The sequence below is a fragment of the Epinephelus moara genome, chromosome 19 (assembly GCF_006386435.1).
Source record: "Epinephelus moara isolate mb chromosome 19, YSFRI_EMoa_1.0, whole genome shotgun sequence".
Taxonomy (NCBI): Eukaryota; Metazoa; Chordata; class Actinopteri; order Perciformes; family Serranidae; genus Epinephelus; species Epinephelus moara.
In genome coordinates, this window is record NC_065524.1 from 40,279,746 (window position 1) to 40,290,383 (window position 10,638).

Genomic DNA, 10,638 nt, shown 5'->3' on the forward strand with positions numbered 1-10,638 from the left:
CATTACTACCTCAAGTCTCCAAAATCCTAGAAAATCTTTTCAATAACTGGCTGGAAAAATTCATAGACAAACACAAGTGACTCACTGAAAGTCAATATGGATTCAGATCAAACAGCAACATCACTGGCATTAATAGATTCAGCTGAGGAAATCACACAGTTGGAATATTCATAGACATAAAAAGGCTTTTGACACAATAAACCATGATATATTATTCAATAAACTAGAACACTATGGCATCAGGGGTAAAGTGTTGGACTGGGTGAGGAGTTATTTGTCTAACAGAAGGCAGTTTGTGAAGCTAGGTGATCAGTGTTCAACATGTTTGGACATTACTTGTGGTGTCCCCCAGGGGTCAGTGTTGGGCCCTAAATTGTTTTTTCTTTATATCAGTGATTTATGCAGCATATCAGAAGTATTCAAAATGGTGTTATTTGCTGATGATAAAGATTAAAAATATGGTTTGATAGAAATAAATGATCATTAAATCTGAACAAAACAAGACTGATACTTTTTGGGAACTGCAGAACTAATACACAGATAAAGATTCATTTGGATGGGTTTAATATTGAAACAGTGAATGAAATCAAATTCCTTGGGGTGAGAACAGACGACCAAATCTGCTGGAAATCACATATGAAGCATGTACAAACCAAAGTATCAAAAAGTACTGCAGTATTAAATAAAGCAAAGCAGGTCCTGGATCACAAGTCACTCCACATTCTGTACTGTTCACTAGTTCTTCCATCTCTAAATGACTGTGCAGAGGTAAAGCACTTCAGATCATTCATGGGGCAGGATATAGGGATCATACACACTCTTTATTCTTACAGTCAAAACTCTGACAATCTAAAGAGCTTGTGGAATTACAGACAGCACAAATAAGTTTAGACTCTGATACTTGAATTATTTTATGAAGGCTCATATTTCATGTTTATTGAGGCCTCTGTTGGTTAAAGTGCTCTCATAGATCAGAGGATCATTTCTACTCTGTTAATTAATAACTGAATCAACTCAATGACAATGTTTTATTATGATGAAATAACCAGTCTATGAAGGAAGGACCACTGTAGTTATTTTACATGATCTGAGCTTTGAACTCTGATAATCTGGATTTGTGTGTTATCTGCAGTCACAGAGACAAAAGTTTTCAAAGTGAATCCAACAGAAACAAATGAGAGCATCTGTGAGTGTGAAGACGATCAGCCGAGGGTTTCATGTCAGAATAATTCACACTTTATTCTTTGTTGTTATGCTACGCTAATATAAAGCAAAAACAATTTACTACCAGGAAATATTCAAAAATTATTCATTGAAAGGCGGGGGTTTATAACTTAACCCTATGGGCCCTAGGCGTTTTTGGGATATTTTTACTGCCTTTACTTTTAAGCTCATATCACAGTCATTATAAAGGCTACATACACACGCTATATCTTGTTTTTTTCAGGACAATCTGGGCTAACCAGATTTGCCATCATTCCATGTCCTTCTATGTGCCTGTATTTTATATTAATTTTAATATCAATGAAAAAAACAAATCTGTGTGATTAAATTCTTACATTTTTACATGTATCTCAGCATAGCAAGTTGGAAGGAGACATATTCTGCCATATATGAAGAGGGGAGACTCTCTGGAATCTGGCAATATAAGAACCATGATGCTGGGACATTCTGTCACTTCACAGTTGTCCAAAACATGTGGTTTGTGCCAGGCGGACATGATTGCCAGTATTTTTTCATTATTGCAAGAAATTCCATTGACTCATTCACAAGTCAAAAATGTGTTTTATCTGAAAGAAACATGCGATATTTACATCTAAGATCATAGAAAAATAGTCAACCAAGTGCAATGATGTGGTGGTGGGGGGGCACGTGTCCCCCTCAATGTATATGGTGACTACGGCCCTGTCAGCATGCATAATTTTAGGCTGCAGTTGTCTGGGTGCGCAAAGGTGAAGTGGCTGGTCTTGTCATCCAAAGTTTGATGGATCCAAACATAAAGCAGTTTAAAAAGAGATGATTTTCACAAGGTACAAGAATGAAGAAGGTGTTTGACTATCAGCAGGTGTTTACTCTTTATTTATTTACCATCAGTTTTGTTTATGTACGTGTGAGGGTGTGTACATACATAGTTTGAAAAAGCAAACATATCTGTCATGATTGGATAAAGATATAAAGATGAGATTATTTTTTTTGAATAAGGTATAGATATATAAATTTATATTTTCTAATTATTTACATCGTGCTGTAAGACAAATATTATTGATAATTAATTTAATTTAATAGAATAGGTCTAGGAGAATGAATTATTGTACAGCTTTATACTGATGGGGAGCTACATAATTGACTATTATTAATACATGAAGAAGGGGAGGGAATAAATAAGTTTGTACTTCCTCACACTCCTTTTTGGACATGTACATCAAATCATTATATGTTGTTTTCAGTTTTCATGCTGCCTTCAGTATCTTGTTTTTGTCTTTATGTCTGTCAACCACTGTATGACTATTTTGTTTGCTGTATCAGAGTGGCTGCTGCTGTGGGTTAAACTTTAACACACAGTCAGTTCAAACTTCTGCACAGTCTGCATATTGATTCATTGAATAATTTCTACGACCATTTGCAATCTGTTTTCCTTACACAAATCATTATAAATAGAAAAGACAGAGTTATGTAAGAAAACATGACTTTGACACTGCAGGTTGCTGTTTTGTCCCACTACAGTAAACATAATCCCATTTCCTTTTCTGCTTTAGAAATGTATAAAATATTACACATGCATATGCATTAACCGCACACAAAATGTCAGTGTTTGCATTCCACAGTTTTTAAGTGGCTTGCTGTATTGATTAATCCTAATTTCATCAATCTGGCTTCTTAATACAATATGTGTATTTCTGCCAATAAGTTTATATACAGCCTTAAAAGTGGCTTGATCTTTTCTTAAACTAGCAAATAATTCCTCCACACTACTGTAAGTATTATTCTTATTAAACAGTATATTGCTGAACTTCTATTCCAGCTCCTAACATCTTAGATCCTGGGAACATTGTCTTTTAACTGTCCCCTGATTGAGGCTGGTGGGTAAGGGAGATCAGGCTTTTGTGGTAGCTGCTGCAAAGCTTTGGAATAGCCTCTCACTCTCAATTAAATACTCCCCCATCACTGACACTTTTAAGACAAATCTTAAAATGTAGATGTTTTCAATGGCCTTTGGTTGTCTGTAGTCATTTTAATATTTTAGTAATTTTTAATCTTTTTTTAAGTTTGTAATTGTTATTACTGGTTTTATTCTGTTTTTATTTGTGTACATTTAATATTGCTATATATTTGTGTGTCATTTTTCTTTATGAACAGCACTTTGGTCAACTGCGGTTGTTTTTAAATGTGCCATATCAATAAACTTGATTTGATTTTTATTTGAATAGCCAGTTTAATGGCTTTCATAATCTTAACTACCTTCTCACCTTGCATTTTATCAGCTACACTCTGCCCTTTTTATATACATTCCTTCTCACTGCTGTGACATATAAATATAGAAGTGGAGGGTGGCCTGGGAAATCTAAACTGTCAAACTGTTTTTTCTAGCTTTCTTTTTTTTCCCCCCTTGAACGTTTTGGAATGTCTTTCAGAATAACGTCTTTACAGGCTCATCTTGTGATGGTAAATCGCATGTCACTCATTGATCAATAAAACAAATTACCTCTTCATCTGTGTTTTAATCAATTTGTGGTGCATTCTCAATCCAAAACAAGCAATGAACATAAGGTAAACCACATTGTTGAAATTCCACAGAATAAAAGTAGTCCAGGATTTTTCCTGTGATGGAGAAATGAGTACTTCCCTCAAAAAACAACACCATCTAAAATCAAACATCTTGCTGCAGTGACAATACAATGGTGCAACAGTTTACACCTGTCTGCCCAGTCTAAATCGTCAACTGTCTGTATGTCTTCTTCCTGTTTCAAAATGCTAAAGAAAAGACTTGTCCAACACAAAACTGCAAAAGGAAATGAAGAGAACAACAGAGGGACACCAAGCTGACAGACATAAGCTAAGAGGTCATGCTTTGCTCTCTGCCAAAAAGCTGGGGTACCTCTAATACCTCTAAAAAAAAATGGAACCCATCATCAAACTGAAACAATATTTGCTCAGAACAACAGGCATAACAACAAGAACAACAATAATTATTATCATAATCACAATGATGTCATTAACAATAAACAATAATAATGAAGAAGACAAGAAGAGGAAGAAAATTTTCATAGGCATTTCTAGATATACAGACTCCATTACTGAAATGTCCAAATAGTACTGCCTCCTTTGTTTTTCATTCTTTACCTCATATACTTTATTCCACATACTGCATCTTTTATAAATGTGTTTATAGTCAGCTATTTCCTTATTTTTTGTATTGACTCATTAAAAAATACATTTCTTACATGTTAAAATTATATTTAAAGCAGTACTTCACCTGCAAAATGATCATTTGTATACAATTATTTACCATGTTACATTGATTTTGTGAAGAAAACTGTTTTTTATGTCATGTTTAATATTAATACACCTTGGTTTAGGACTTGTTGCCTGTCTTCAGTACTTGATGCTTCATTCCTCATTCAATTAACCTCTGCCCCCTGATTTTGGATGAGGATGTTCACATGACGGATGAATCCACTGAATGAACCATCTGTATTACCTTTTGTGTGCAGGTTGTGCACTCTGCCCTGTTGATATCTACTGACATTTTATTATGAACATGTTTCAGGGACCTTTGTTGCATGTCATGTCATGTCCATCTCTCTCTGTCCTCATGCCCTGTCTGTCTCTGTTGTCTCCTTTTAAAAAATACACTCAAACATCATAAACTGAATCCTTAACTGACTGTAGCTGTCTTGGGTTCCTGGCATGTCATCAACGATCATATCTTCACAACACACCAAAGTATTTTGCATATCTTAGCTGTCATCATTTCCTGGAAATCTGTAAAAATCACTGAAAAGACCTCATAGTGGAGAAACAAAAACTAAATTCTTGAAATGTCTAAACAGTACAACCACCTTCTTTTTAAAGTCTTTACCTCATTTAAGTTATTCCACATACTGCATCTTTCATGAATGTGTTCATAATCAGCTATTTTCGCGAGTGTTTTTTTCTGTGCTATTTCTTTCCTACACAAAAAATGATTTCATTGCCTACATGTCAAAATATATTAAATGTAATACTTCACCCACAAAATTACCATTTGTATATCAATTACTCTTTGTGCATGCATTGACTTTGTGAAGAATAGTTGTTTCTTTTGGTTCTCTGTTCAGCGTGGATGCATTTTACAAAAACACCAAATATTCTCAATTTAACTGAAGTCATGGGGGTCTGTATTTAACAGCGCCAAACTCTATCAAAACATCTGTTTAAAAACTCTCTCACAACTCCTACAGTATAATCCAAGTCTCTTTTATCCATCATGTTTGTAAAATAATATCAGTGATTAAGTGTTGATGTTGTCAGTGATGGGGAGCTTTATTTGTTTTCAGGTTTGTTGCAGTGTATCAGAGTGGCTGCTGCTGTGGGTTAAACTTTAACATGTATCATGTAAAGTCATATAAAGACGCAGCAGCTGAACTCTGAACTGAGCGCTGCAGGTTGGTTCATTACAGTGTTGGAGTGTGGCAGCAGCCTGCAGACACAGAAGACTGAATCCTGATGGAGGACAACAGAAAACTCTGAGGACTATGGTCCAGATGCAGAGGCTTGAGGACTCACTGAAGTGGTCTGGAAACAAATCAAGGAGGTTGTGGACTAGCTCCAAATTTTTAGGGACTACCTGTAAGGGTATGGGGCGTGGTTTCAGAAGGTTATGGATCAGATACAGAAGTTTGAGGACTTCCTGCAGAGGTTTGAGTGCAGAGAACAATTTCTTGTAGAGTCAGTAAGATAATCAGTTTAAAAACTCCCTTTTGAAGGGTTGCCCTTATGTCCTAGCCTTTGTGGGTAACTATTCTTTTGTTTTGCAGACGCCTCTAGAAACACCCTCTGATTAAAGCTAAAGCCTCAGATTGCTAATTGCAATTATAATCAGGGAATGTAGTGCAGGCTCCACCCACAAATGACCAAGACAAAGCTTTATCACTGACAGAAACTGGCCGTGCTCCCAGATGTGCTGTGGCCCAAAGACAAACACAGGTCACAGGTCACACTTTCAAGTGTAGGGGCAGGTCAATAGCATCAAGTGTAAGCCTGGAACTGGTATAAAATTCCAAAGTCCAAGTATAACATCAGATTGTGGTGATCAGTGCCTTTAAGCACACACACTGCTGCCTCACACACATCCACCAGTCAGGTCAAGGAATATCTGTGCTGTGTTTTATGAAGAATTGAAATCTTGTATGTTCAGTAAATTTCAGTGTTTCTATCAGTTTCCAGCAGCAGAGAGAAAAGTCCCCTGTACCCAGCTGTGTGTCCATGAAGAGTGATCAGTCTTTTGGTCGTCTGATTGACCTAAAAGATGGTCGTCCTTCTTATGACCCACTGTAAGTACTTAATGTAGGTTCAACAGATTGGTTTGCAGTGAGACTGATACAGAATTGGTTGCCCATCATTTGTTTGCATCTGGTCTTCATCAGGATCAATCATAACAGAACACACCATCTGTAAATAACTTATAGTTGTTTTTGAAAATTACAAACTGTAAATAGTCTATGATGCAAAAATAACACAATTAGTAGAAGTAAAATCTCTGCCTGTATGTATGTATGTATGTGTGTATGTATGTGTATATACATACACATATACACATAAAAACATACATATATACACATATGTATAAATATATATATATATATATATATATATATATATATATGTATATATATATATATATATGTATAATCTTTCACAGTGGGCGTGAGGCCGGGTTCAGGAGGTCCTCAAAGTGCTCCTTCCACCACCCGACAATGTCCACCGTTCAGGTCAGCAGTTCTCCCTCTCTGCTGAGCACTGCCTGAAACAAACCCTGCTTTCTTTTCCTGAGTTGGTTAATGGTCTGCCAGAACTTCCTTGAGGCCAACTGAAAGTCCTTCTCCATAGCCTCTACGAACTCCTCCCACACCTGGGTTTTTGCTTCAGCGACCGCTACAGCTGCAGCCCTTCTGGCCAACCGGTACCTGTCTGCTGCTTCAGGAGACCCCTGGGCCAGCCAGACCCGAAAGGCCTCCGTCTTCAGCCTGACGGCCTCCCTCACCGCTGGTGTCCACCAGCGGGTTTTTCAGTTGCCTGCCCGATAGGCACCGACAAACTTCTGACCGCAGCTCCTAGCAGCCGCCTCCACAATGGAGGCTTTGAACATGGCCCACTCAGACTTCATGTCCCCAACCTACCCGGGGATGCACGAGAAATTCTCCCGGAGGTGGGAGTTGAAGACCCCACGAACAGGGTCATAAGCTAGACGTTCCCAGTTCACCCTCACTACACGTTTGGGTTTACCACGTCTGTCCGGCAGCTTCCCCCGCCATCTTATCCAACTCACCACCAGGTGGTGATCAGTTGACAGCTCTGCTCCTCTCTTCACCCAAATGTCCAAGACACACGGCCGCAGATCTGCAGATACGACCAAAAGATCGATCATTGATCTTTGGCCTAGGGTGTTCTGGTACCAGGTACACTTATGAACCTCCCTGTGCTCGAACATGGTGTTCGTTACGGCCAGTCCATGACTCGCACAGAAGTCCAATAACAAAGCACCACTTTGGTTCAGATCAGGCAGGCCGTTCCTCCCAATCACCCCCTTCCAGGATTCTCCGTCATTGCCTACGTGAGCGTTGAATTCCCCCAGGAGAACCATGGAGTCCCCAGCCGGCACCCCTTGCAGGATGCCGCCAGGAGACTCCAAGAGGGCCAGGTACTCCGCACTGCCGTTTGGTGCATAAGCACAAACAACAATCAGAGACCTTCTCTTTGCGACCTGCAGTTGCATCGAGACGACCCTCTTGTTCTCTGGGGAAAACCCCAACATGGCGGCGCTCAGCCGTGGGCTTGCGAGTATTCCCACACCCGCCCAGTGCCTTTCACCCTGAGCAACTCGAGAAAAAGCAAGAGTCCAGCCCTTCTCCAGAAGTTTGGTTCCAGAACCAGTGCTGTGCGTGGAGGTGAGCCCAACTATATCTAGTCAGTACCGCTCCACCTCCCGCACCAGCTGCGGCTCCTTCCCCACCAGAGAGGCGACACTCCCCATTCCAAAAGTCAGTCCGCGACGCCAGGTAGAAAGAAAATATTTTTTGCATCGAGTCTTAGAGTGTGCACCTGACATCTTTTTTCAAATTTGTATTGCTGAGGGACCCAGGGAAGTGCAGTGTGGAGTGTGACCACTTGAGATCTATAGGACACATTTATTAATAGAGCGTTATTAGCACACTGTACTGTATTGCAAAGTGACCCCACTTAACTGTTACACCGGTGAACGGCATGCTGGGTACAGCTTACTCTCCATCACTTGCTATAGCACATTCAAGAACGGATAAAGAAACACTTTATGGGATCTCACCCTGCAGCAAATTCAAACATTTCAAGCATCAGTGATGTAACTTTTGGAATTAACGCTTTTGCTCCCAGATGTGGCCTTCTCCAAAATAGCTAGCTGTTAGCAAATGATGTGCACACTCTAGCATTATTCGGGCGAACAAGTATGTCATGACGGGTGTATTGTTCAGGACCCAAACAAGAACGGTTTTGAGTGTTAAGTTGTTTGGATGAGCCGTTCTTGGGAAGTTGCAAGCAGCAATACCAGAGGCCAAACAGTTGGCTCGTTCCAAACAGGCACTGCACTAATTCTTCCTAATTCCTCCACAGAGTGGACCAGGAGAGCTCTGAGGTTCCCAGTGCTCAGTCTGCCCAGCAGCATCAAACACACCTGGACTCCATATTTATGGTCTGTACATGTACAACAACTACTTTGACATCTATTCTGTTCACAATCATCTCCATGCTGCACTTTTTACACCAGTGGATTGTCAGTGTGTCCAACATGGATCTGATGTTTGAGTGTGTCATTCATATAATAGTCTGTTCCAGCTGCTGGAGGAGAACATCGTCACTTTTGTGAAGAACGAGCTAAAGAAGATCCAGAAGTCTCTGAGCTCACATTCCCCAGAATGCTTAGAGAGTCAGAGGGAGGATGAGGAGGTGTTGGATGGTGAGGATGAAGAGCAGAGGAGGAGCAGCAGAGAGGCATTTCTGAAGATCACACTGAACTTCCTGAGGAGAATGAAGCAGGAGGAGCTGGCTGACTGTCTGCAGAGCAGTAAGAGGATTTCTATAAAGATTTAACATGATGGATAAATGGGACGTTTACTAATGTCTCAAGAGACGGACCAAAATATATTCATATACTCATTCTTTGAGGAAATGACATGTTGAAATATTTTCTTTGTCTTACTGATCTTCTTTGTTGTGTTCATTCAGGACATCTTTCTGCAGTCTGTCAGCGTAAACTGAAATCTAACCTGCAGAAGAAGTTCCAGTGTGTGTTTGAGGGGATCGCTAAAGCAGGAAACCCAACCCTTCTGAATCAGATCTACACAGAGCTCTACATCACAGAGGGAGGGACTGCAGAGGTCAATGATGAACATGAGGTCAGACAGATTGAAACAGCATCCAGGAAACCAGACAGACCAGAAACAACCATCAGACAAGAAGACATCTTTAAAGCCTCACCTGGAAGAGATGAACCAATCAGAACAGTGATGACAAAGGGAGTGGCTGGCATTGGGAAAACAGTCTTAACACAGAAGTTCACTCTGGACTGGGCTGAAGACAAAGCCAACCAGGACATACAGTTCACATTTCCATTCACTTTCAGAGAGCTGAATGTACTGAAAGAGAAAAAGTACAGCTTGGTGGAACTTGTTCATCACTTCTTTACTGAAACCAAAGAAGCAGGAATCTGCAGGTTTGAAGAGTTCCAGGTTGTGTTCGTCTTTGACGGTCTGGATGAGTGTCGACTTCCTCTGGACTTCCACAACAATGAGATCCTGACTGATGTTACAGAGTCCACCTCAGTGGATGTGCTGCTGACAAACCTCATCAGGGGGGAACTGCTTCCCTCTGCTCGCCTCTGGATAACCACACGACCTGCAGCAGCCAATCAGATCCCTCCTGACTGTGTTGGCATGGTGACAGAGATCAGAGGGTTCACTGACCCACAGAAGGAGGAGTACTTCAGGAAGAGATGAGGAGATGAGGAGCAGGCCAGCAGAATCATCTCCCACATCAAGACATCACGAAGCCTCCACATCATGTGCCACATCCCAGTCTTCTGCTGGATCACTGCTACAGTTCTGGAGGATGTGTTGAAGACCAGAGAGGAAGGAGAGCTGCCCAAGACCCTGACTGAGATGTACATCCACTTCCTTGTGGTTCAGACCAAAGTGAAGAACATCAAGTATGATGGAGGAGCTGAGACAGATCATCACTGGAATAAAAGGAGCAGGGAAATGACTGAGTCTCTGGGAAAACTTGCTTTTGATCAGCTGCAGAAAGGCAACCTGATCTTCTATGAATCAGACCTGACAGAGTGTGGCATCGATATCAGAGCAGCCTCAGTGTACTCAGGAGTGTTCACACAGATCTTTAAAGAGGAGA

At 40.4% G+C, this 10,638-nt stretch overlaps 1 pseudogene; it reads left to right on the forward strand.

The window, feature by feature from the left end:
* Positions 1 to 7,331: 7,331 nt before the first annotated feature.
* The window catches only part of LOC126406349 (NACHT, LRR and PYD domains-containing protein 3-like), a 13,683-nt pseudogene continuing 10,376 nt past the window's right edge, over positions 7,332 to 10,638 (forward strand).